This window comes from Falco biarmicus, chromosome 11 (genome assembly GCF_023638135.1).
Source record: "Falco biarmicus isolate bFalBia1 chromosome 11, bFalBia1.pri, whole genome shotgun sequence".
In the NCBI taxonomy this organism is placed as follows: domain Eukaryota; kingdom Metazoa; phylum Chordata; class Aves; order Falconiformes; family Falconidae; genus Falco; species Falco biarmicus.
In genome coordinates, this window is record NC_079298.1 from 37315934 (window position 1) to 37342306 (window position 26373).

Genomic DNA, 26373 nt, shown 5'->3' on the forward strand with positions numbered 1-26373 from the left:
AGTCATTTTGGCTCAGCCATAGTTTGAGCTTTGCAACAGTTTGCCAAAATATCAAACAGAAATCTGTTTACATTAAAACACTCTGTGCTTTTTATCTATAAAAATGCAATGCACAGTTCTCTTCCTATCTGTAATGCATGAGCTCATTTGACCCTGTTACCTTATTGAGACAGCCCATGTTTCTGGTAGGCTCTCAGGTTACTTCTGCTGTGTAAAGGTATAAGTGAAACAACCAATCTTTTGAAGGTTTTGAAAGTAATCCTAGGCACTTTATTCTTATGGCTAAAACTTGCACTTCTGCTTGAACTGGGAAAGGCTCAAAAAAACAGATTCAACAGAGGAAGCAGTGGGGAAGGAGGGGAGAGGAAAGAAATTAGAACTTGAAGTTTGTGCGACTAGCACCATGGAGTTTGCACAATCAGTTGGAGACCATAGGCTAAGAGATGAACTGTAATAAACATCAAATTCTTAAGGAATAGAGTCATAAATATGATTGAGTTTCCATGATTGCTTTGTTTCGACAACAACTATTTAAAAGTTTAAAGAAGTCAGCAAAAAAACACAGGTCAGAATTTCTCACATTTAGGTAAATAAACTTTGTGTAAAAAGCTAAAACATAGCTCCAAATCTCAGGTGCCTGGACAACAGCAGCTGGATGATAATGCCATATTTGCAAAAATGCTGGGAATTTGTATCTCCTGCCTACTTTAGTCAGAGCTGCTGAACACCCAGCATTCACAAAAGCCAAGAGACCTTACTGGGAGAAGGAGAGAGTGTTGAACTAAACATGGAGGCAAGGGCCCTGCATTCGTATGCTGAGGTTTAATGCTTAACTCTTATGTGATTAGTTGTTACTTTTGTAAAGACAAACAAAATATAAATTGCCAGTTGAAATATCCCTTCTAATACAAGGTAGTGTGTAAATCACTTCTGAAGTTTAGAGGATTTCAGCCTTTAGGAAAAATCATATAAAACTATGATTGCTTATTGTCATTACATTAAGAAAATAAAAGTCACCACTTCAAAACGCAGCTGCAAGCATTATTTTGAAATACATTTATGAAACTTAAGTAAAAAAAAAAAATATTTTTCAAGCATAATATGCCAGGAAAAGTAGAAAGGAAATTAGCATGTATTTATGCAAGTTCACTAGTACTAACACATCATTTACAAGTATATATCTCTCATATATGATCACTGTGTTGAGTTTGCTTGTATATTTCATACAAGGTATATAAAATGTTCCTTCAGGAAAGTGTTAAATTCCTTGACCTTAAAAAAAATAAACAAATACAGGAATACAAATTTGGTCACAGCCCTCAGTTAACTATCTTCATTTCTATGAAATCTTTTCTCTAGAATCCCTGTGGATATTGTTGCCACTCCATGCAACCTTTTGTTTGTATGTCTGCTGCTATTTGGAAAGGAAGTTTGGTTTTGTTTTTTTGAAGACTAAATTTATGGGATACCTCTGCTGGGTGCCTTTTTTCATAGTATTTATTAGCAATATTAAAGAAAAAAAGCTAAAAAAATTTATGTCTTTCTATTAATGTACCTGTTAGTGTGACTAAACTATAGTTTACGCCTTCTCAGGGAGTAAATTAAAAGCAGTGTGTGTGTGTGCATGTGTTTAAAAACATATTTTTTTTAAGTCTTTTTTACACAAAGTTCATATTGAAAAGCAAAAATTTATCATAATGTGTATCATACCGTAATTTCTACCAGAAGACAGTGCAATTCCAAAGGACTTTTAGAAAATAGGTCCGCATGGCATACATTTAAAAATTGAACAGAATAAATTCTTTGAATCTCCCTTTTCCCTGTATGTCTCTGCTAACCCCATCCATAGCCACACCAAACGGAGAACAACTATTTTGGGGAGTACTGCATTCTCAAGACCAACTTTCTGGCACGATGACACTGGGCCAGTCGGTATTTCTCTGGGCTGTGGCAACAGGAAGGTTGGGGGTTGCAAGGCCAGCTAACTGGTCTCCTGCCATGCTCCCCTTCTGTGGTTGGAAGACAACCTACTTGCAAAGCATTTCGCTACTGCTGTGTTTAAAACTGCCACAAAATGGTCTAGGAGATCTTGCTAATCTCTCTAAACCCAAATATGTTCAAGTATTTCAGTTTGACTGCCTTTCAGATGTAGGTCTCTGTACACTAGTGACTTGCCTTTATGTAGTATATTGTAAACGTATACAAAACCTTTACATGGTATTTGAGAGCTACACGCAATTATGTAAGCAACGCATGAACTTAACGTAAAATACTGCATTGACTGTAAAGCTAGAGTGGAAACCACTGTAAAATGGGAAACGGTGGATGCCCTTACAACGTGTTGGAAAGTGTGTGCACGTATGCACATGTTTTGTACAATAACGGACATATACATTTATAAAGTTTCTTATTTTGTATTTTTTGCGAATTGTAATGAAGTTGAAACTGAGCCCGGCCGACATAAGGAGGAAAGGCTTGTGTTTGTCTTTAATCTTTCTGCCGCACGGTTCAGACTCCTGTCTGATCTGCACATAGCAGAGCAAGGGGCTTGCCGTGCATTGCGTGCAGGCTCCTTGATTGTGGAGGGGAAAAAAAAAAAAATCTGGCTGGAATCCAGACAGGCGAGCGCAGTGCTCTGTTGATCATTGTGTCTAGCCTTCAGGTGTCTCAGCTCACAGTGGGCGGCGGTTGGGGGAGGGGGAGATAACAGGAGGGCAGACAAAGAATAAAATGGTGTATTTTAAAAAAAACCCCATATGTAAAAAAATCATGTCAAATCTCTTTTTTTAAAAAATGCTTCTTTTAACATTCCTTTCCCTGCAGTGGGAGCAAGCAAACATCTGTCCAGGAAGATTTATTTAAGCCATAATTAGTAGCGTCTGGAGTCTTTCAACAATTTCTCCTTATTGCATTTAATTATTTTTTTTTTAAAGAGAAGTCTGCTCATCTTTCACTTAGAAACTGTTTTCACTTCATGCTTTATTAGAGATCCAGCCCAGCCAGGACAGAGTCAGATTTCTATTGTCTTTGCTTTTTCCCTTCTGATTGTAGTTTTCAGAATCTAACTTTTTTTTTTTTTTTGGGGGGGGGGGGGGGCGGGGGGCATAAGTAGCAAGCAGGCGAGGGGGAAAGATCTTATTAAAGGTTTATGAACATGTGGCAGAGCGGGTGAGAAGAACAAAAATACAAACCGGTGCTTCTTGTTAGACAGTTATCCATTTGGGTTCAGTTTCTTTTCCGGAGAAGAAAAAGAGCTCTGCTTTGTCTGTTGCTTCTGTTTGAGAACTCTCATAAATCTTGCCCAGAAAGCAACTTGGGCTTAAAGAGATCTGGCCAGCAAAGCTCTGGGAAGCAATTGCAATGTCTCTTCCTATGGATATTCTCTTCTTTCTGCCCCCCTCATCCCCGCTGCCCCCTCCACCCCGACCTTCTGATGTTATGCTGCCAAGAGCCCCACACCCATCCCCACCCCACCAGGAATCTGTGTGAATGCAAGCTGCAATCTAAAGTTGCTTATCAAAAAGCCTCTCCTCGTGCTGCATCCAGATATTATACTAGTTCTGTTTTTTTCAGTCCAGCCATAACCCTTTTCTAACACTCCCCCCGTTGGTTCGCCTCTCCCCCTCCCCCCCCGTGGAAGGGGTGGGATGGGAACCTTGCTCGACTTCATTGTTCCAAATGTAAGAGCTATTTGCCCCAAAGTGTCTTCGTTGTCTTTCATAGCTAATTATAATAACTGTCAGATGTCTGGAAAGTCTGGGCTGCCCTTGCTGGCAGAGTTAAAGTTTGCCTTTATTTTTTCCCCCTGGGGACAGATCAGGCCTGATTAGAGACAGAGTACAAATATAAGTGAACAACATACGTGTGTAAGGCTTTTTGTCTTTGTTTTTCTTTATGAACAAAGCAGCATGCTGACTATGTCAGGACGCAGTGTGGCATGCAGTGTGCATGTAGGCACTGCCCTGGAGGATAACTCTTTCTTTTTTCTTTTTTTTTTTCTTTTCCTCTTTTATTTTTCTTTTATTGAAGCATGTAAGAAATACTTCTGAATTTGAATAACACTTTAGATACTTGTACTTCTCATAAGAAAAAGTAACCATCGATGTAGTGCATGTAGCATTTTGATAATTTTAAGAGATTTGCTTTTCTGGGTAAAAATAAAAATAAATAGACCCCGTACTCACAGTTTTGTGCTGTGCAGGTCGTTGTCTCCTTCTGCAGAGACAAGGAGAGTCGGAGGATGTCAGGGGTGCAGAATCCCGGTTTAATTCAGGAGAAATGTACAAATGTGCTTCCTGAAGTCGCCTGGAAGTCAGCCACTTGTGCTCAGACATCCCATTGCTGCTCTGCATGCTATACTATCTGCAGTTCTGAATTGAACTAAATACTGCCCATGTGAAAGCCAGGGGAAACACAGTCATGTGGGACACACAAATCCACTCTATTGGCTCCGAAGGCACAACTTCAGCATTCTTGCATTTCCACCATTGGTTAACAGTTCAAGCTGAAAGAGTCTAGGTCCTCCTAGCGAGTCCGTTTTCCCTTTATGTGTGGAAGAATGACTGTAGGATTTTACAGTGACAGGATTAGTTAAGAAAGGGACTGAAGTCATCCCTTTGACTGAAGCTGGTGGGTGGGGATTGGGAGCTGTGCTTTTCTCAAGTCGACGTTTTTCCTTTTTCTGCCTGCGTTCTGTGTGTCAGGAAATGCTTGCAGTTAACTTGGGCAGCACAGAGAAACTGAAATTACTTTCTTCAGGTTCAGGGGTAGGGACCTGACTTTTAGATTAACACAATGTTTATAGGCTGTACAATAATTTTTGTGGTAATAATGCTACTCTGGCTGGCTAAAGTGTGGTTATTTTCTTTTTTCTAGATTTCTTTTTAAGCCCAGAAAGGGCTATATCAGGATCATCTAACTTTTGCATCATATAAGCCAGAAAAATGAATCCATCAGTTCCCAAAGCACAGGCAAATAATTCAAGCAACAACAGAAAATAGATTTTACAGAGCTATTTGATCTCTGGGGATATTATGATATGGTCATAATATTTTGAAAGAAGCAACAAATTCCATAAGAACTATAATTGCTGATATTTGGTCGTTTTGAGAATAATGAAACTATAAAGATTAAATTGGAGAGAAGAAGATTGACTGTCCCCTATTTTGGTGTTCTGTCATTTGCCTGATTTAGTTATGCCAGCGTGAGCAGTAATTTGAAACGGTACTCAGTCATGTGTGACATACTTCTCCAATTAACCCTTATTAAAAAGACCTTTCCCAAATCCCACATGCATGTTTTCCTCGAGCCACAGAAAGCAGAGGTATGACAGATTTGCCAGGGTTTGTGTCAGCCCCCCCCTCTTGGCAGGTTTATTTCCTCTTCTGTGTTTCCAGGACTTTGTCTAGTGTCGCTCCAAATACCCAGAATGTGTGGCTCCTGTTAGTGGACTGTTGAACTTAGGGTCTAATTTAGCAGTTGTAGGGCTTAACTACACTTGGAAATTTACCAGAATTATTCTGGAATAGTAAATTCATTATATGCCTGTGGTGTATGCAAGGCCAAGCACCGAGACTGCACTGCTGGCAATTCAGCAGCTGATGACTGGCTCTGGGTGTCAGGATGTCATTTTGTTTCTACCAGTCGGGCTTGTTCAGGCCGCCTTAAAGCAATGCTCCTTCCTCTTTAGAGTTCACCCTCTTAAGCTATTTATAGACTTTTATCATCACCTCACTGACTGCCCTTGTCATCACTTAGTTGAACACCATATTCCAGGTGTATCTGCATAGGATATGGGAATGTTCCTCTGTAGTCTGTGACCTGGTATCACTGCAAGCAAATCAATATGTTTGCTCGATATGTGAGAGGGAAAATATATCTTAAAAATAGACATACACACCTGACAAGCAGGATTACAAAGAAGATTAATACACTATATGTTCTTCTCTGAGTTAAGAAGTCTTTGTAAGGCCTTCTTTGCTTGTAAGTGCGAAGAAGATACAAACGGGTTATTTTTCCTTAGAAAGCTCACTTAAAAATAATGTTTAGTAATAATATACAAAAGGTGGGGTGGTGGTGTTTGGGTTTTTAATCTTCGTGAAGAAATAATCCTCTGGTTTGGAAAAAATAAGGCTACAGCAGTAGCATCAAAACTTTCTCTCCTTCCTCCAAAAATGTTGTAGGCTCCACTGGCCTTTCCACATCTGGACTCCAGAACACTGAGGGGAGAGAACTGAAAACCCTGGGAGACTTTTTATTTTTTTTCACAGTGCTGGTGGTCTTCATAATTTTGGTTACTTTTTTGTTGTTGTTTAATTCAATTAAAGTGGGCAGAAATACTAATAAAAGAAACCTTACTCTAGAGAGTAGTAAAATCATTGGTTTTAAGACCAGTACATGGCCTTATCTTAAATACATCTTTTTCATGAATATCATTTTCTGGTTTTAAAATGCTGAAAGGCTGTTTAAAGAGAGGGAATAAGAATCTGAATTAATTTAGTATTGTTTAGCTCTTTCCTCAAACATATTGTGAGTGAATTTCAGGTAAATTTAGGGAATCTGGAGCAATGATTATTTAGCTGTGCTTCTTGAGCCATGAATCAAAGACTTAGGTGGTGCAAACAGACATTTTTGTGACTCAGTATTTCAGAGACCAAATTAATATTTAGTGTCACTGTTGTCTGCAGAAAGAGAAGTGCATCTTTACACATATTCCTGTATTTCAATGGACATCTTATTTTCCATACCATCTCCATTTACAAGAGATCAAAATGAAGACTTAGGCTAGGTCGTGTTCCCTGTCCTTGAATAATAAACCGCTTCTTTCTCCATTAGTGGTTACTAGAGAAGAATTCATAAATGTAAGAGACAATAAGAGCATCATAAAACTACTGAGATGTAGAAAATAACGTTGTTTTTGCAAATTCTGTCATTGTGATGATGCTTAAGGTGTGAAACAAAATGTTGCTGTACAAACAGGGCTATCAAGGGTTTGGAGACTGTACTGTTCCTGCTATGTGGTCCCCTGTGACTCCATCCATTGACAGAATAAGCTTCTATTTTTGGTTTCAGGTTTTAGGGTATTTGGGGTTTTAGGCTTTTTTCCCTGACCTAGCAAAGACTGGTAAAGATGCTTAACTCCTGCCTAATGGAGGTCCTGTTCCTGTAAATTTTCACTGTCCCCTAGCCCAGAACTCTGGGAAAGAGAAGAGATGACTGAAATAAGTTAGAAATGGTAGTCACTAAAATAGCCCTTTGTTGTTCTTAGGAGTTTTTAGAGAGCTGTTAGTTTGATGGGGAAGAAGTAGGATGACCTTGATTCTCTTGTAACAACCTTACAAAACAGCTAGTGATTTTTTTTCTTGTAATTCTAAGCTCAATGACTATTTGTGGGGGAGGAGGAGATTTGTCCCTTGGCTTCTTTTTAGCAATGCACGCTACATATAGAAAGGCAAAAATCAAAAAGATAAATCTCTTTCAGAAACTCATAGAATAAAGGCACGCAGTTTGCGTGTTGATGTGTTGTATTATATAAAAGGATAATTATGAAAACATTTTAACTGTTTCCTTAGAAAATCAAATGCAATCCGATTGTCTGTATGATGTAGATTTCATCTTGCACAGCAGTTTTAAGCCTTTCCATTTTAATTTCTGTGGAAAATAATTGACCTTTACTGTATAGATTGTGTATTTGCTTGCAACTTTGCCAGAGAATTCTTGCTGTTCTATACACCTTTGCTTTTTATAATTCAGCAGTAGGTGGTATCTGCTAAAGTTTAAATCTTACATTAGTCACTCTTAGTAAAATCCCTTGATGTTGGTAATGCATAAGTAAAGAAATCAGTCAGGAAACCCAGGAGATACCGGAGAAGCTGGAAAAAGGCAGGGAAGAAGCAAAGCTTTGAGAGCAGGCAAGTGGACAAAGGGCACCCAAAACCCATTTCAGAGAAGGATTGCCAGAGCCTGGAAACAGGCACATCACTGGCAGTGTCTGCGTACGTTCTGGAAATGGTTTTATTACCCTAGTTAAGAACAGCCCTAGAGCTAACACAAGGAGCTTTTCAAATGCATCTGGTACAGAAAGGTTGAGAGGGAAGGTGTGTTCTCATCTCCTGCTCTAGGAGGGGTGAAGCTAGTGGAAATGCTGCCTGAGCAAGTTGTCTGTGCTGTACGTGAACCAGCTGGCCAGGTTGCAGTATCTACCATTTACATAAAGAAAAATCACCAGTAAAGTTATTAATATAATAATTAATTTTGTTGGGCTTTTGGGGGGTTATTTTTTTGTTTTGTTTGTGGGGTTTTTTTCCCAACTGAGTCTTTTCTCATTCCTCTGTCTCCTCTATTTATGTAGATAAAGTGAATGAAATCACATGACATACTGGGAAGAATTTCAGCAGGCAGAGAGGAAGCTGGTATCTCACTACTAGAGAAAGTCAGAACTTATTCCTGTTTTCTCTGCAGGCCTTCTTTCTGTTCTGGGTCAAGTTTGTGTGGCTAGCATAGATAATCTAGCTGCAATTTAACCATTACAAAATCTGAGATTACAAAATCTCAGATTCAGTAGGTTCTTGACCTATAAGTACTGAGATGCATGCATATATGGAGCTATTAGTTGTTTTTATTTATAAACCTGATTTTGGTTACCGAACTGTTGGTAAGAAATTCAGATCTCATCAACATCTCATTCAGATGAATTGATAATATTAGGAAAAAATCCAGGATTTTCAGCTAGTCATTTCTAAAATTTTTACAAGTTTATACAAGTAAGTGAAAATTAAAATAATCTGTTAACAACTGTATTTGTAGGACAAAAATTTCTGGATAAAACTGAACATAATGTAAACAGTGGGTTGGTAACTGCAACCTTGTTCAGAGGAAATTGAGTGATACAAATGTTTTAAAGCTTGCCTATATTTAGACTGTCATAAAATTATGATGTACAGAAAGATTTGATCAACAAAGTTAAACCAACCATAATTTTAAATGATATACCTCAAGTTTAAAATATATAAAATCCCTTGTAAACATTAAGGTACCATTAAAATGAAAGATACTTGAACAATTTTTATATCATATCTGCATATTCCAGAAAGTCTGGTGATTTCTTTTCAATGATGCTGCTTTTTCTTTCTTTCTTTTTTTTTTTTTTTCTGGGTGATTTCCTCAATTTTTGTGGAATCCTCCCAACTCTTATCCCTTTTCTTTGGTTACTTGTTTTCAGAAGTCCTTTAAAAAATTATTTTCCCAAAAATACACAGGCCTGAAACTCAATTGGACCAATTTTCACAACAAAAATGAAGGACTTTGTAGGGGCAGCTGGATTTAGTGACCATAACAGGTCTTTTTCCCTCAGACAGCTCTTACAAGCTTACACAGCTTTTTCTGGTTTCAAGTGAATTCTTCCATCCCAGATTAACCTATAACAATATATAAACACTTATATTTTATAAATTACCTAGCAAACTACTATTTTCTTATGGAAGTCTGAGAATGGCATTTCATATTCTAATTTCTTTCTGCTGTAAGATATTCTATCGTTTTCAAAATCTTACAAGTACCAAATTTTTTTGCAATCCAGTATTTAGTGAGGAATGATAGTATTTAGCAGTTCAAATTTCAAATATAGAAGTTTTTTGATCAAAAAGTAATATGTGGTCTAATTTTGCGATTTTTTTATTGAATATATTATTCCCTGGTATAAATAAATTCTCTTTTCACAGAGGAAATAGATGAATGTTGAAGTATTTCACACTATAGGTAACAAATTAAATAGAGCATTCCCTCCATTGTCGCACCCCTACGGCACGGTCTGCAACAGAAGTGCAGTATTATTGCTGAGATTAAAGCATCACAAGGAAACAAGTCATTAGCAGTTGCAACTTCTTTTTCAGTAAAGATACATGAAAGTTAAAATATATCACATCTTTTTTCAAAGTAGTGTATTTCGGGGGGACCAATATAATAAATGTTGGTGATTATTTTTCTTCTTTTTCAGTAATTCTGATCTAGAGACATCTCCCATTTTCTGATTCATTATTCTTGTCTGACATCTCAGTCTTTCAGGGATTAGAATAGTAGGTAGTTTGCCCCATTTCTGTTCCAGTTTTGGGTGGTCCTAAACCAAGATAGTTTCAAAAGGATTTTGTTTTTTAAACCATCTGCCCTCCACATTTTACTCCTTAATGAAATAATTTATTTTGTTCTTTTCTTAAGGGAAGTTAATACTGCATAAAAGCAATACCAATACCATAGTTTTCCTTGCAAGAAGCCGGACCTGTAACTTTAAGGATGCGCTTTTTTCCTCTGGTAGCTTATGAAAATTTAAGTTAGAAGGATTTAATAATTTAAGCAGCATAGTTTAGTGACTGAACATTGAAGAACAGAGGAGTTTGAAATTGCTAGCAAAACAGTAGACATTTCAGAAAATATAGTTCAATACTGCCTTCAGGCCCTGATACTCACTAGGTGCACGCAGGGTAGAGATGCTTTCAGAAACAGATTATTATGTAGTTGAATAGAACTGCTACTCTAGTTAATGACATTTTATCTTCAATTACATATTGTTTTACATATTCTATATTGATTAATGAGGGGGTTTTATACAGAAAAGACCAAAGAACTCCTTTACCAAGGGGGTTTTGATCTTGGTTAAAGAACTAGGTGTAGGCAGAGAGGGGGAAAGCAAGGGGACAGAGGGACAAAGTCAATGCAAACTGTGCTGCTTCAAATAATTGCAGTCACCAAAGTATATTTGCATATTTGCCTGATCCTTGTAAGGGAATAAAATCCTACCCTGAGCCCTCCTAAATGTCCTCTTACTTTAAGTAATCTCTCTCATGGTTTTGTAGTGTTTTGTTTGGTGGGGGTTTTTGGTTGGTTTATTTTTGTGGTTTTGTTTTTTTTTTTAAATTGAGCCATCATGATGGTACCTAAATATCCTATTACTGTGTCCCCAGCTCTTTCTTTTGTTTCTTCCCACTCTTTAATTATGGACCTAATTTGTGGCATATAACAATCTAAACTGGAGGTTTTGTGCTTGAGGGACCTTGACGGAGATCCTGACCTTACTGAAATCAAGGAGGAGAGTGGGTTTCAGTGTCTTAAGTGGCACCAGGATTTCACCCCTGCCTTTATTCCGGACACCTCTGGACAAAGGGAACAAGCAAGAATGAAGTGCTTGACTATTAAGCCAATTATCTATTCTAATTAGGATATGTATAGAGAACTCTTAAACTGAAGAAAGGGTGAAATCTGCTGAATAAATTATTCACAGTAGATAGTCCACCCAGCTCTAACTCTGACAAAGATAAAACTGCAGTGGCATCAAAGTGTCTGCTCTTACAGGGTGTTGCTCTGACACAGATGTCAAATGACAAAACATGAGGTGAACAGATGAGTCTTATTCCCTGCCTTGCTCAGCTGGAGAGATCGCTAAGGGTGGTCAGATAGGCTCCAGCAATGTTCTTAGAGCATCCTTTAACTGTAAAAGATAAATAAAACTGGCCAGGAGGTAACTTCTGTAATTCCTTAAATCTGCTTTGCAGATATTACAAAGGGTAGACTACAAATAGCTTGGGAGCTTTTTACCACAGCACGGAGGGAGAGGGAAATCAGTGAGACCTTGTGGCCACCTCCTCTAAGACTGAGAAGAGACCTGAAAATTTAAAACGTTTTTTCTGCTGGGGAAATGGGTGTTGCTAAAAAGGAGTTTAGCTGTGGTTTGTCAGTACTAAATTTACCCCCATGTTCTTTGCTGGTTTCTGGTGAGATATCTTTGAGACTAGGTAACAGTGATGGAAATTACTGAAGATATTATGAATTAATTGTGGTTCAAACCTTGATCTGGGGACAGTGTTCTGACATTTCATGTTTTTGCAAAATGCTACAAAAATCATAATTTCCTTTGGGCTTCTATTACCCTGTGCGATTCCTGTGCCACCTGTTAAGCAAGTCTTTCTTCTTAGCCCATTTTCCTTAAAATTGAGTGCTTAATCAGGAAAAAAACAAAACCACTGGGCAAAAGGTGGTTTAAATGCTTCCTCAGGACAGGCATGAGGGAAAGGGCCTCATTCATAATATTCATCATTCATGTAGGACTTTGGTAGAACTATTTAAGCATATGCAGTGAAAAAAGTCCTGCCTACGTGCAGAACCTGCTGTGGCAGCTGGGTGACATGGAGTCGAGCAGCAGCAGCTCCAGCTCCGTAGCCACAGAGAGGAAATCAGAGAATTCAGATCGGATGCCTCTCTAGCCATCAAGCCATCGTTCATGCACTTTAAATGGCATAACACTGATAAAGGCTAAGTTTGCCTGAAATAATCTTTACAGCACCAGATTTTACTTTGGGTAATAAAACACTGTTATAAACAAATAGATTCTTTCATTTGTATCTTAAACAAAAAACAAACAAACAAACAAAAAAAAAAACAAACAAAAAAGGGGACATGAATACTTTTTTTAGCTTCTCCCTCCTCCTGTGAGACAGCACTGCCTTTACAGTCTTTGCCCTGAATGTAACATTTCAAGCCATAATTTAAAATCAGTGTAATTTTTTATGAGATTTTTGGCATTCTTTTAATGATTTTTTTAGAAACTGCAATGAAGTTGAAGTACAGTTTACAGTCCTTTGACACAGTGAAAATCTTTATTTTGCAGTGAGACATTTTCACATAGTAAAGAGGACAATTAATGTATACGATATCTTGGTTAAATTTCTGTAGCTTTTTAATTCCATAATGCTAAAATTTCTACAAACAAGTATCTTCGAGAAAAGTAAATTTACACTAAAGATTAATTTTATCATACTGTTAAAAACTGTACATCATAGGCAAACAATTCATGTAGAAATATGTGCTTGTTCCTTTGAGAGAGGTGAATAGATAAACTGTCCAAGGTACAGGGAAATAGAGCATGGATAATGTGGGTTTGAGATATTCTGTTGCTTAAGTGATGCATTAAATCAATATTCTGCAAAGCTTTTTCTTGTTAAGTTATTTACTTGGCTGCTGTCACAATTCACCATTTAGGTCATCATCTTTTTTAAAAAATATATTTTCTTGTGGCCTAATTTAACTTTATCTAAATACTTCAATTCCTCAAGTAATGAAACTTCTTCAAATGCTGAAATCATAGCACTGTTTTAATGCCAATATTTACACTGAATTTCCTTACTTGTTTAATAGGCTAAGGAAAGAATTGACTTTCAAGTGAATTCCTAGTTTATCTGCATGAAAATCTGTCATTACAAATGAATAGCAGAATGAATAAAAAGTGATGTTAATAATTCAACAAAAAGGGGAGATTCTTTATTAAAGTTCTGGAAAGAGGGTACTGAAAAGAAAGACAAGTATTTTTTCTTCAGCTATTTTCATTTTAACATATATTTGCATAAACGGAATCTCAGGAGTTGCTGCTTCTCAACAGTCAAAATAACCATTCAAAAATAATTATGGAGATACTCAGTGCCTTGCTGCAACAGTAGCCAGGGGTGTGCACTCAGTAAGGGAACCTCAGGGAAATCTTCATCCTCCCGTTGTTCAAATGGCTGAGTAAGGGTCACAGAACTTCAGCACCCTGAAGGTATTTCGTTTGTCAAAAACAAAATAGACATATCCTTCATCATGAATCACCTTTGTTGTGCTAAGATTTTTCTGAGCTTCAGATAACAAAATCATTTTAATTTCTACAATTATTTTTTCCTTTACTCAAGATTCAAAAGGGTTAAGATTACTCCTCTTTGTAAACTGTCTTAATGGTCTGTCATCTATACAGCGCTGTTTGCGAGATACCATTTACATAACATGTAATTAGCCACAGTGTCTACACAGGTATGTGGCTGTCTGCACTTCAGTTTTAAATGTTTTTTGTATTTTTTTTAAGAATTTTTGAAGGAATTATAATTATAAGTGACAGCCACAGGACTGTGCTGAGTTTTTTTGTTTTGTTTTGGTGGTTTTTTTTCTTTTTAAGCAGTTTCTTTTAATTTTAAGCAACACTAAGAAGCAGTGTTTCAAAGATAATTTCCCCATCCTTGTTAGGGTATTTTAGAAGTAGGGGTGTTCAAATAGTGATTTAAAAAGTCAATTAAATGCAGGAGGTTTGTGTGAATGAGACTGCAAAGATTAGGATCGGTTATTTAAGGAAGCAGAAGAATTAAAATGGCTCATGAGGGGAAAAAAAAAAAAAAAAGTACTGAAACTTGTAGAAGAGTGATTGGGAATGTCTATGTTCCCTATGTCTTTCACAAGGGTTGAGAGAAGTCTTCAACCTATTCTGGAGATAGAAAAATCAAATTCTTTTATTAGAAAATAAAGTGGTTTTCCATACAACATGTGATAAAATTGTAGGAATCACTGGCAAGATTACTAAGGCCAGACTTGTTTCTTAATTATTATAAAGATACAGATTTTTTTGATGTCATTCCGTCTTTTTCTTCATTCATAGTCTCTCCCAGCCCCATCAAGTTTTATTAATCTGTTCCTGTAATGCCTTTTCTCGTGCACCTTTTCCAGTTGGTGGGAACTGAATGCAAAACAAAACATCTTCTGTCTTGCTATCTACTTTTCTTCAGATTGCAAAACCTTTTTAAGAAAGTACACAGATAGGGCAGCATAGTTCTATTTCACTAGTACTCTGAAAGGTTGTCACTGGTCATTTAGAAAATAAGCACGATTCACTGACATGCTACAAAAAAAATAAAGTGGATCTTGGTAACGTTGCTTAGATAAGAACATTTTTGGCATGTATCATTTCCCTAAAGAAAGCTACCTTTTTTTATTCTTGATATCAAGTGAAAAGAGAAACAAATCTGTTCTTGAAATCTGAGTTAATAGAATTTCAACTGTGTAAGCTATTGCACTCTGTGAAGGTAATGGTGAAAGCCATTAAAATTGTCTGGAATTAATAAAGCTGGTTTTCAGATTAATAAGGTAATGAATAAATATTTATATAAATAAATATTACTGAATAAGTGGCAAGATCTTCAATTTTTTTTTCTATTAAGATTCTTTTTTATACCTTTTATAATCAGTTAATGATTTTGTGGGAGTATTGTATTATATTTTTATTGAGGAACGCTGTATGCAATGGAACATGTAGTATGACTATCAAAAGCAGTGGAAGCTCCATTTCCTGACTAGTCAAAACACCTAAACTGCATGAAGCAATAGGCCTTGTAATTTAAGTAGTTGTAGAGCAGGTAGTATAGCTACAAAAAAATAAAAGCAAACAGAATCCCGTGTCAAACCAAAAGCTTTCAGCATGTTCTGAGTGGGCTAAGAAGGGAAAAGGATGCTATCACTGACATGGAACAAAATACACCAAGAAAAAAATGATGGAATAGCTGAACTGATGAGAACAAGAACTTCCAATGAATGAAAAATTCACTAAATCCAAAAATGTAAAGTGCTGACCCCCGTTGACCTCAACAAGTTGTTAATTAGCAGAGGATTAACACCCTTTTCATGTGGTGGCAATCACTAGAAAATAATGTGCATGCATCAAAGAACTTTAGGGTCTAACAAAAGATTAAACACAAAGGCTCTGTGGATTATGAAAGTGGAATCTGAAAGGGGCATAGACTGTCCAGTTTGCAATTTTGAACAAATGATCAATAAGTTAGAAAACAAAATATTTGGGTAAGTAAAGGAACTGAAATAGAAACGTAATTTTTAAAAACTTATTTGTATCAGATTAATTTCTGAATTCAGCATCTTTAACATTAACACATTATAGCAAGAGTTTATTAGAGAAAAATGTGTTCACATTTCAAAATATTGCCAGTTTATTATAAGATGGCCAAAAGGAAATACTTGTGCTTAAATTTGTTTTCCAAAAGGGCTTTAGAAAGTTCCGTTCCTGTTTTAAATGACTGTGGGCACCAGGTTATTCAGTAGTCTATGTAAGAGTGTGACCTGAGATGAATACTATAGAACTAGCGATCAACCCAAAGCAGGATCCCACTGTTCTTTCCAGTTCAAATCTGTTCTGGGCTCGCAAAGGCTGATGAGGGTTGAATAGCGTTTTGTGTCAGAGGACCCGTGAGGAGCAGCAGCAACCTGCAGCATTGTGGGTGTCAGTGTGCCTTGGCGACCCTGTTGCTGTGAAATGCTGGGGTGGGGCGAGGGGCCACGGAGGGAGGGAGGCCCCTGGGCCCAGCAGTGCCACTGGCTGGGTGAGCGCAGCCTCTGTGAGCCCCACCGCTCTGCAGCTCCTGGCTGTGCCAGGGGTCACACAAGTAGAGCCCAGGAGCCCCTCGTAGAGCGGTGATATGAGTGAGAACAAACGGAGGAGCCAGAGCCAGCATTGGCTGGGCCATTGACCAGATCCTGGCAGCTGAAAACTTAAATCACAACATGTTTCTGTTTTGGCTGACAAGGATTGAAACCATACCAGCAAACACAAGCAGAAATAAGGCATTTTGGAGAGTTTTACAATGACCACACCTTTTACATGCGTTTCTACATGTTTTGAATACAATGCAGCTTTAGTCAAAGATGTATTGCTTTCTCTGAAATGGTTGTTTTCTTCTTAATTCTGAAAATGTGGCTAATATTCTGAATGTACCTGCTGTAAACAAACTGTTTTCCTTTTTCGGTACACACAATACTTTATAATTTACTTCTGTAGTAGGTTCACAACTTTTATTCTGATTTGGACCATTGAGGCCACATGTGTGTTGGGGAGCTGCCTGCGCTGGGCTGGTTTGCAGATGGCCAGCAGGTTGGAGGGGGGGGGCTGGGTCCCCTGCGTTCTCTCTATCACAGCCTGCGCTGGCAGTGAAGCTGCACACCTCAGCTAAGTGGAGAACGTGAAGAAACTGAGACCCAGTAAATGTAGCCAAGATGCGTGTGGCTTTCACTGCCCTTACAATTGCTGTGGTCAGAAACCTCTGCAGGTCAGCTGCCCACCAGGGAAATCTATGCACAGCCCTGGGCTCACTCAAGCTTGTGATCCAGAGCATGAAACAGTGGGCTGATGAGCACTTTTCTCTTGTAAAGGCCCTCTTTAATTTCACTACCCAGGCATATGTCTGATTAATCAAACAAATTAAACTCTTGGTTTGTCTAGTCACTTGTAGGTAGTGAGTTCTGCGGGTTAGTTATGTTGTAAAAATGTCTCTTTCTACATGTAACTGAAAGAGGTAACTTTTGTAACTTCAGTTTTATTGGAAGTACGGTATTCGTGCTTGTATAGGATGCTCAATGCCTATTAGAGCATTTCTTGCTGTTTTTTTTACTTTATTCAAGTCTAGCTTCATCTTACTCAAGTCCTTTTTTTGCTGTTCTTTCTGTGTTATGAATTTGGCATATTTAAGTCTTCACAATGGACAGACTATGGAGTAATTTGTATCATGAAAGGGGAGTAATGGTGATTTCAGCTGTGATTTTTAGTGCTGCATTCATAGCTGCACTCAGAAGGAGCCTGTGCTTTGACTCATATTTAAGGCCAGCCTTGCAGTGCTGATGACTGAGAAAATATTTTTCCGATAAACTGAATTAATTGGTCCTGGAAGTTTCTGAAAGATAATGAACAGGAAACTGTGCAGCTCTTAGACTCATTTCTCAACAGAGCCACAACTGAAGCAGAAAGACATTATCTCTGTTGTGAATTTGATCTCCTAATACTTGTGGTAGATTCTGTATTTTTGAGGGTAATTTTATAATAATTATACTCTGATGCTGACTAGGACCTGTTCTATTGGCATGTTTGTTTTGTCTCTCACCTGTTCAACTATTGAATAGGTATTTGAAGCCTCCCGTCAACGTATAGGTCTGCAAAAATATCCTATTTAATGTTGCCTAGTTAGTTCCCTGATTTTTGAAACATAACCTGATTCAGCTTAAAACTTTACATGTTGATAGCTAAAAATAAAAGGTCGGTCTTCCTAAGAGGAAATCAACATAAAGAGCTCTAATTGTATGTAAACGCGTATGAGAAAAGCTATTGATAGCCTAAGTAACCAGTACATAAATAGGGACTAATTTAACTCTTCTTTTTTCAGGTAAGTAGTAAGTTAATTCAGAAAGGATTCATATATGTCAACCAAAAGCATGACTGTATTTGATTCTTTATTATGGTTGCTTCAGGATTCTGATGAAATACTGCCTGTCAGTTATCTCTCTTCCTGATTAGATAAATGTTTCAACTGAAATTCTTGGAGGGCCAGTTTTAAATTGTGTTTCCAGAAAAGCTCACATAAGCAACTTTGACATTTGCTTTCCGCAAGTGTTCATGCCAGCAGAGTTGATTATTTAAATACTGTTGGAAAGCAGGTAAATTCAAATGAGTATTCATGGAAGTCACTCTTTCAGATCTAGGAACTGAACTTAGAGATGTATATTGTGTTAGACCTTCAGCTGCACAGCTGTAACTGTTTCCAGCAAAATCTCTATTAGTATATATCAGATTAAATCTCCCTCTTTTTTATCAAAGATAAGGGTTCTGTAAATACCTTGAACTCCTCAAGTTGTGTCTCACTGAAAGGCAGCATTGCCCTTTCCAGTAGAAATATGTAACTGGGGATGGGAGCAAAGAGGCTTTTCCTTTCTGTTAACAAACTCAAATGAAGTTTGCTGCAATAACTGAGATCCACAGATAATGAAGCATGTGCTACTTGGAATTACCTAGATTAAAGATGGTGGCTGCAAACATACTCATAGGTTCTGCTGGCTTTCCTTTTCCCTGAGCACTAGATCAGATATGGCAGTTCTCTGAAACGTGTGCTGAGGGGATGTGAAATGCTTTCCATACCCAATAAGAGTACAGACTAAAAGCATTAACACATGTATGGTGAATGATTCTGTGAAACCTTGAGCTTCTCTTGTAAATCTGTCCTGCAGAATTCAATATTGAAGTTACTGTGAAATGCAGGTTCAGTTCAATTACAAGACTAAGTGAATCAATTCAAGGTTTCTTTCTTGAAGGTACTGGTTTTCATAATTTTTCATTTTCTTTCCCTGTAAAGAAGTATGGAGGGAGTGAAGGGAACAGATTTCCTTGTTCCTTGATCCTAAGAAAACTTAGTGGATCAACAAAAATAAGTATGGGGAAGACCATGTATAAAAATCCTACTCTTCTACTGCTCCTGCTAATTCCAAACTTCGCCCCTGCTTATCACGTGGTGGGAAATATTCTCATTATTTTCCTTAATGCTGTTCATGTTCAGAGTTAGGTTATCTCTGCACATCCCATTTATCACAAACTCAGTATAGAAAAGCCATATGGTGATCAAGGCTGGGAATTATGCCCCAAGTTTCACACTAAATGCACTTATATGGTCTTATGGCTACTTACACTTGGTGCCCATCTGTTAGGATGGCAGGGGGCCCACTGCTAAGTTGGCCAGACAATTGCCCTTGAGGATAGTTGCCAGACAATATTTGAGCTTCAGTGGGCAACATAGCAATGGAAAATCCATCGTTTTTGCTAAAACTGCTTCCTTATACCAACAATGGCTTCTTACACATGGTTATAATTTCTACTTCACATAGAAGGTATATGAAATGAAAATGTGACAATGGTGATTTCTGTCGCTTGCGGTGGTACAGGTTATATTGTAGTAAGCAGATTTAAAAATTGTTAAGAAGAAATGTTGCAAGTCAGACTGCAGTAGGTTAAGATTATGAATGTTCAGTATACAGGAATAGAAATTGAATAGGATCATTGAATTGAATATTGAATAGAAAACTAGAAAACAGGCTGATGTAATACCTCTGTGGCAAAACTAAAGATGCAAGTTTTAAATATGCTTCAGGAATTTAGCACTCAGCTTCAGAGAGAAAAGATTGTATGATTCAAGTTGGTTATCCACCATTCAGAAGGTGAGATGATCTTTGTTAACTTCAAGCAACCAAATGTATTTTGCTTCATTATAAAACTAAGGAAATAAAGTATTATTTTTGAGGGGGAAAAATATTCTTAAGCTTTGCAATCTAAAGTTTGGACATTGAAACAGTGTATAAAACTAAAGGTAGGGAGAGAAAGATAATAAAGAAGAAGGGTATATGTGATATAGAAAATTAATTTTGCCAGATATAAAAGTGGAGGTTAAGCTAAGGAAAGAGGAAGAAAGAATTGGGCAGCATGGAGGATGTATCGGAAGAATGAAGGAGCAAAAAAGCAGGCAGGTTTGTTTATTTCCATTAAGAAAAAAAGTTCATTATAGTCAAAGTCTTAGGTATAGACTAGGGATTGACTACACTGAAGATAAAAGCAGGCAGTCGTGACTCCAGGAAGGAGAGAGAAAACTTAAGCATGAAAAAGCATTAAGTCCAAGAAAGAAAAATAAGCTTTCGTGGGAAGGGGAGCTGGGGAAAACCAAGAAATTAAAAGCAGGAAGTAACAACTGAAGTTTAGCTCTTCCATTGAGTTGCATGATTAGGCCTTAGAAGGTCTGAAGCGTTGGTCGCTTAACAGTGTGGCTGAGAAGAAAAAAAAAATTCTGCTACTTTCAAAGCACTTTCTGGGTCTGGACAGCTCTCTTGCATCTAAAAGGTCTACGCTGTCAGAATATCATCTTTGCCTATACAGATGATGGTTTATTTACAGCTTTAATAACACTGCTTTCTGTAGCTATAACTTCCTGTAGTGGGTTTGCATGGTAAGGTTTTGGTAGCAGGGGGCTACAGGGTGGCTTCTGTGAGAAGTTGCCAGAAGCTTCCCCCATGTCCAATGGAGCCCACACCAGCTGGCTCCAGACAGACCCACCGCTGGCCAAGGCTGAGCCCAGCATCGATGGTGGCAGCACCTCTGGGACAGCGTATTAAAACCCAATGAAACCTGTGCCAGTGGGAGAGAGGAGTGACACTGAGAGCAACAGCTCTGCAGACACTAAGGTCAGCGAGGAAGGAGGTGCTCCAGGTGGTGGAGCAAAGGTTCTGCTGCAGCCCATGGTGAAGACCATGGATGAAAGCAGGCTGTGCCCCTGCAGCCCATGGAGGTTAATGGTGGATCAGATATACACCTGTGGGAGACCCCATGTCAGAGTAGAGCGATGCCTGAAGGATGCTGTGACCCATGGGAAACCTGTGCTGAAGCAGGCTCCTGCCAGGACCTGTGGCCCTATGCAGAGAGGAGCCCAGGCTGCAGCAGGGCTGCTGGCAGGACCTGTCCCCCACGCTGGAGCAGTCTGGTCCTGAAGGGCTGCACCCCGTGGGGGGACCCATGCTGGAGCAGGGTGTGAGGAACTGTAGCCCGTGGGAAGGACTCACCTTGGAGCAGTTCACAGGGAGCTGTCTCCCGTGGGGCGACCCCATGCTGGAGCAGGGGAGGAGTGTGAGGAGGAAGGAGGGGTAGAAGCAACGTGTGATGAATTGGCTGCAACCCCCATTCCCCATTCCCTTGTGCTGCTCCGAGGGGAGGACGTAGAGAAAATGGGAAATAAGTTAAGCCCAGAAAGAAGGGAGGGGTGGGGAGAAGGTGTTTTTCTGATTTGATTGGTAATAAATTTAACTGATTTTTCCCAGGTTGAGTCTGTTTTGCTCTTGATGGTAATGGCGAGTGATCTCCCTGTCCCTATCTTGACCCATGAGCCTTTTGTTATATTGTCTCTCCCCTGTCCACTTGAGGAGGGGAGTGACAGAGTGTTTTTTGTGGGCACCTGGCACTCAGACAGCATCAAACCACTACACTTTCTGAGGGGCTTATTATTATCATTAGGAAAATCAAGTTAAGCAGAAGTACCTGTTACTGAAAAATATCAATAACTTGACATTGAAACTCCTCACGGGAGTCTAACAGTTTTGATGGAGAATGTATTGGAAAAGATCTTTGTGTCTAGATGGACAAAAGTAATTAAGAATGCAGTTTGGTGGTCAGAACAATTGCTTATGACAGAGCAAGTTGCATGCCGGGTCTTGTACCTGATTCATTCCAGGAAATGCTGGTTCTCTAGATGTCAGGCAAATGCCCTGGCTCTGAATTTTCTGGGGAAATGGTCACCTTCTCCATTGTCTTGCTTTCGTCATGAAAGGGATCACTGGAACGGAATATTTCTGAAAACATAAAAACTTCCAGGGTGACAGGACAAAGGAGCGGTTTTCTGGGAAGCTTTTTCTGGCACAGGAAATTGCTGATTCCAGGATGTGTAGTCCCACACTAAAAGGTGAAACTGGTTGTAGATCCATTGTTGGAACTCCCATTGGATAGCAAGGAGGAAGGTCTAATTTCTTCTGTGAAGATATTAGTAACCACCTTGACCCACTCCAGTCTGAGAGGGGACACCATCCGCTGTTGAAGTAGTTGGTGAAGGAAATGCTTGAAGCAGAATTCTTATTAGTGAATCTGGTCAGGTTTCTGCCCTGTTTCTAACATTCATTTAATAAATATTTTTAAAAATAATCATGCAAGACACTCACTATTGCGTGCTCCAGTAGATAAGGTCAAACATATCAAATGATAATGGGACCACTGATGTAAAGCAGTAATTTTTCTTAGAATATTTGTAAAGACCCTTTACTCTGTAAATAAGTTTGGTTGTTTTGTGTTTGCTTTATGGCAATCTCTAGGAACCATAAGATTAAGAGGTTAAAAATTAAGTTCTACACTCTTTAGTATGGCTTTTTGCTGTGTAACATTCATAAAGAGAAATTATCGAGATTCATATTGACTTTCTAGGAGGCTTTTCAGATGTGAACAGAAATGTGAATTTAATTTTGAGATTGTCCCAACATCTAAGATTAAACATACAAGAACTCAGTTACGGAGTTCGTTCTGGACCTGAATTCTAGCAAAAAAACTTTTAAAGTTTCCCTGAAACAATTGAAACAGGACCTATTAGTAACCAGATGTAACTTAAGCAAAATACTTTCAGTTTTAACTGATAGGCCTTTCAAAACCAAGTATATGAAACTAGTATATTTTGAGTGTTTTGTTCCTGGAAGGGACAGCATTTTATTTACTCATCATAGTTCTTACTTGCATATTGTGTTTCTTTTGTTTCATGACCACATTAATTAGAAGAAAAGACTATCTTGCTGTACATGACATTTCAGTTCCTGAATGAACAAGGACATGAGCTTCAGGCAAATTGCACTAATTTTGTCTGTATAGAAATTAATAACAAGTGTACTTCAAACTTTCCCCTCAAAAATGATAATTTGAATATTTATGCATTAGAAAAGGCCATTCCTGACCCATGGCCAGGAGATTATTTTGTTGGTTTATCCACAGGAAAATATTTTATGTTTACAATCCATTGCATGAGTGATTTTTGAAACACAGAGCACACTGTTCTTGGAAAGGCTTGATAACAAATCTGTTTCCGAGATGCTTGATTATGACCTGAAAGGCTACGCTTGATCTGGGAAAGAAAATGTCATGTGTTCATTTCTCTAGAAGTTCTAGACATAAAAATATGTGCTTCCTAATGAAAATCCCAGATGTTGGGCTGGGATCATGCAATGACCAAAAGAAAAGAAGTTATGGAGTAATTGTTGATGTAATTAATGGATTTTGTGGTCAGAAGAGACTATACAAAATTTAATTCATTATATTGCCACTGAAAATGCTTCCAAAGCAGTCTTTTGGAAAGATATCCAATCCTGAAGTGAGTATTTCATGAAGAATTGACTCCTACAGTTAGTACAATAGAAAAGTACAACATTAGAGGGAGATGTGCTAATACTTGAACACTACTCTTGAAGAGGATGTTCAGATGGGTAGTGGAAAAGTTGAAAAAAAATCTGCTTGGAACAAGAAGAGAAATTTCTTCACATATATCTGATTTTTGGGAGAGGTGGACTTCTAAATCTTAGAAGTTTTATTAGGTATTTTGATAAGCAAAGCATGCTCAGAGAGCATAGCTTCAACAAGAAGTATCAAGTAGTCCATAAAGCCATGTTGACACAAACATTTTTCATTGAAGGTATTGCAGTCTCGTGCTTTCCATTGGAGAAGAAATTCATTTTCCACTCTGCCATTCCTGGAGTGCTTTATATTTGCAGACTGCATACCTTTTAAGATCAAGGAGAACTATGATGTTCCTTTTACCTGTGACTTTCAGATTGTTTGTCTGGAACTAGGACTAACTATCCTGCCTTAAATTTCACGAAGTTGTTCGCTCTTAAGGAACTTTATGTTTAAAAAAACCCTCATCTTTAAAGTCATTGTGATTAGTGCATGAAAATAAATAGTGTTTAGAACCTATTTTTCATTGGAGTTCTGATTTTGGCATGGGGAAATTCTGTAGCCATCTGTCTTGCTATGTTTTTATTTTATTTATAATATCTTCTTTCTGTCATTCCACTTTACAGGTTTTTAAGAAGTTAAACTATATTCCTACAGTGACAGTGTCATTCTCCAAATCACCTCAGCAAACAATGATTTCATTTTGACTTTGACTTTTAATTTGCTTTTCCTTCTTTCCTTGTATTTTGCTTCAACATTATTTTCCTACCAGTTCGGTAATTCTAGTCTTATTTCCAGCTGAACTTGAATGTTTGCACTTTCAGATGGATGGCAAGGGGCCTCCTAGACTCTTGAGGAGAGAATGAACTGAGGTTCAGAGAGAAGGATAACTTTTTACACTCCTCTGAGTACATTCTTCCTGTCCTAATCTGAAGACAAAATATCCAAAACCTGATTATGATAATAATTTTAAAAAATTATCCCCTTTCATGTTCATTACAACAATAATTTCTCAAAATGAACAAGACACCTGATCATCCAAAATAGTAGAGATTAGGTTTATTTGGCAATAATGGTCCATTTTATGCACTTGATTTTACCTATACAATCAGAAAGAAGGGCGTCAGGTTATGGCAGCTCAAATTGAGGGCCAAGTGTGATCTGTGGCTTTAAATATTTCCTGACAGCCCACAAAGAAGCCTCAGATGTTTGACGCCCTGGGCTTCAGTACTGAAGTCAATGATGCTGTATCTGCTTCTGCAACAGTTGTATTAATTCCATTCATTTAACCTGTATGCATTTAAATCCTTTCTTAAAATTATTCTAAGTTTCCCAATACGTGCAGATAATTAAACAGCTTACTAATCCAGTCTAATAAAACAATTGTATCACTTTTGCACCTACTCTGTCTAGGTCCCTATTTAATCTTAGAAAATGAAATATATTGCATTGGCCATTGTGCTGTTAATGAAGGCAAATGGTGTTTAAAGGAGCTAAGGTACCCCAGCAAATCTCCTTTCATTCTGCAGTCTTCCCTTGCTTGCGTTTTGTTAATTTTTGAGTGTTGCTCATGAAGCCAGGAAAGCAGTAAAGTCTTTGAAAAGCATGAAATAAATTCCGTTTAGTGAGTGGGTAATTGTTCAAGGTCATCTGTTCGTTGTCTTTGTCTTGATCGTTTGAATTAGTAGCTAATAATGGGGCTGAACCGTGAATGAATTATTATCCATAGGGCATATTTTGGGGAGTGTCAGGAAATATTACAGGGTAATTAAGGTTATCCAATAGCAAGGCTGTGTTACCAGCAGATGTCTAGTAATTACTATGTTTAAAAAGTGTGGGGATTAAACTTAGATTATAGCTTTTATATTGTCTGCCTTTACAAGTCATATTTGGAATTTATTCAGTTTATTCTGCTGCCCTTTTCCTTTTGTTCTGATTCTGTCACTTAAATTCCAACTTAAACACAGGCCTTTCCTGGTGAATTAAAATAAACATCAGCAGATGGTATGCAGTGCATGTGTATACAAAATAGCTGTGTGGTTATTGAGGACTACAAAGATAGCTGCATTGATAAATACTTGCTGCTACTATTTATTTGTTAACAAGTTCTGATTCCGTTCTAGGGCTTGAACATTAGGCCATCTAGATTCTAAAATAGGGCAAAGGTGAATTTTTAGAAATATTTTTCAATAATGTAACAGTATTTAATATGACAGGAGAGCTCATTTGTTCATTTAATTTTGTTGAGTTGGTCATCTTCAGGTAAAGCCAAAAGTCCTGAGTTCAAAGTTCTGCTGTTATTGCTGACCCTAAGCTGGCTTAGTGCTACCAGAGGCCAGAGAAGGGGAAGCAGTTTTTTAGTCCCCGATCTAGCAAATTTTATTTTAGCAGATGGGCTGAAGGCAGATAATGTAATGGACAAGTATCTGTGGCATCTGGAATGTCTGGATTTAGCACAGTTGACTGGCACTGGGGGCGGGGGGGAGGGAGGCAGGGGGGTGCTGCGCAGAAGCTCTCTGGGCAGACAGTGCACCTTAGAGGTAACGAGAAACCTCTCAGCAGAAAAGGGTGATAACTAGGAAGAACATGTCAGGACATTGAGAGTTTACAGCTGTAAAAGAGTAAAAGTGGGAGGCCTGAAAAATGGAGGAGAGGCCCAAAATGAACATGACAGGAAAGAGAAATTGGGACAACAGTGAGTGAAGGCTTTTGAGCAAGTGCTCATGTGCTTTCTGGGACGTCTTTGA

The 26373-nt window shown here is 38.1% G+C and overlaps 2 long non-coding RNA genes across 18 annotated transcripts in view; one reads left to right on the forward strand and one right to left on the reverse strand.

The window, feature by feature from the left end:
* LOC130156614 (uncharacterized) overlaps positions 1-4613 on the reverse strand; it is a 64534-nt gene extending 59921 nt beyond the window's left edge. For 8 of the 16 annotated variants that reach the window (XR_008824505.1, XR_008824506.1, XR_008824510.1 and 5 more), the window contains exon 1: positions 4185-4611. This is a non-coding gene — a long non-coding RNA (uncharacterized LOC130156614). Of the gene's footprint in view, positions 1-4184 lie in introns of all 16 variants that reach the window. The other 8 variants (XR_008824504.1, XR_008824503.1, XR_008824509.1 and 5 more) reach the window with 3 other exon arrangements.
* LOC130156615 (uncharacterized) overlaps positions 1-26373 on the forward strand; it is a 229099-nt gene that overhangs the window by 31713 nt on the left and 171013 nt on the right. The window lies entirely within an intron of this gene.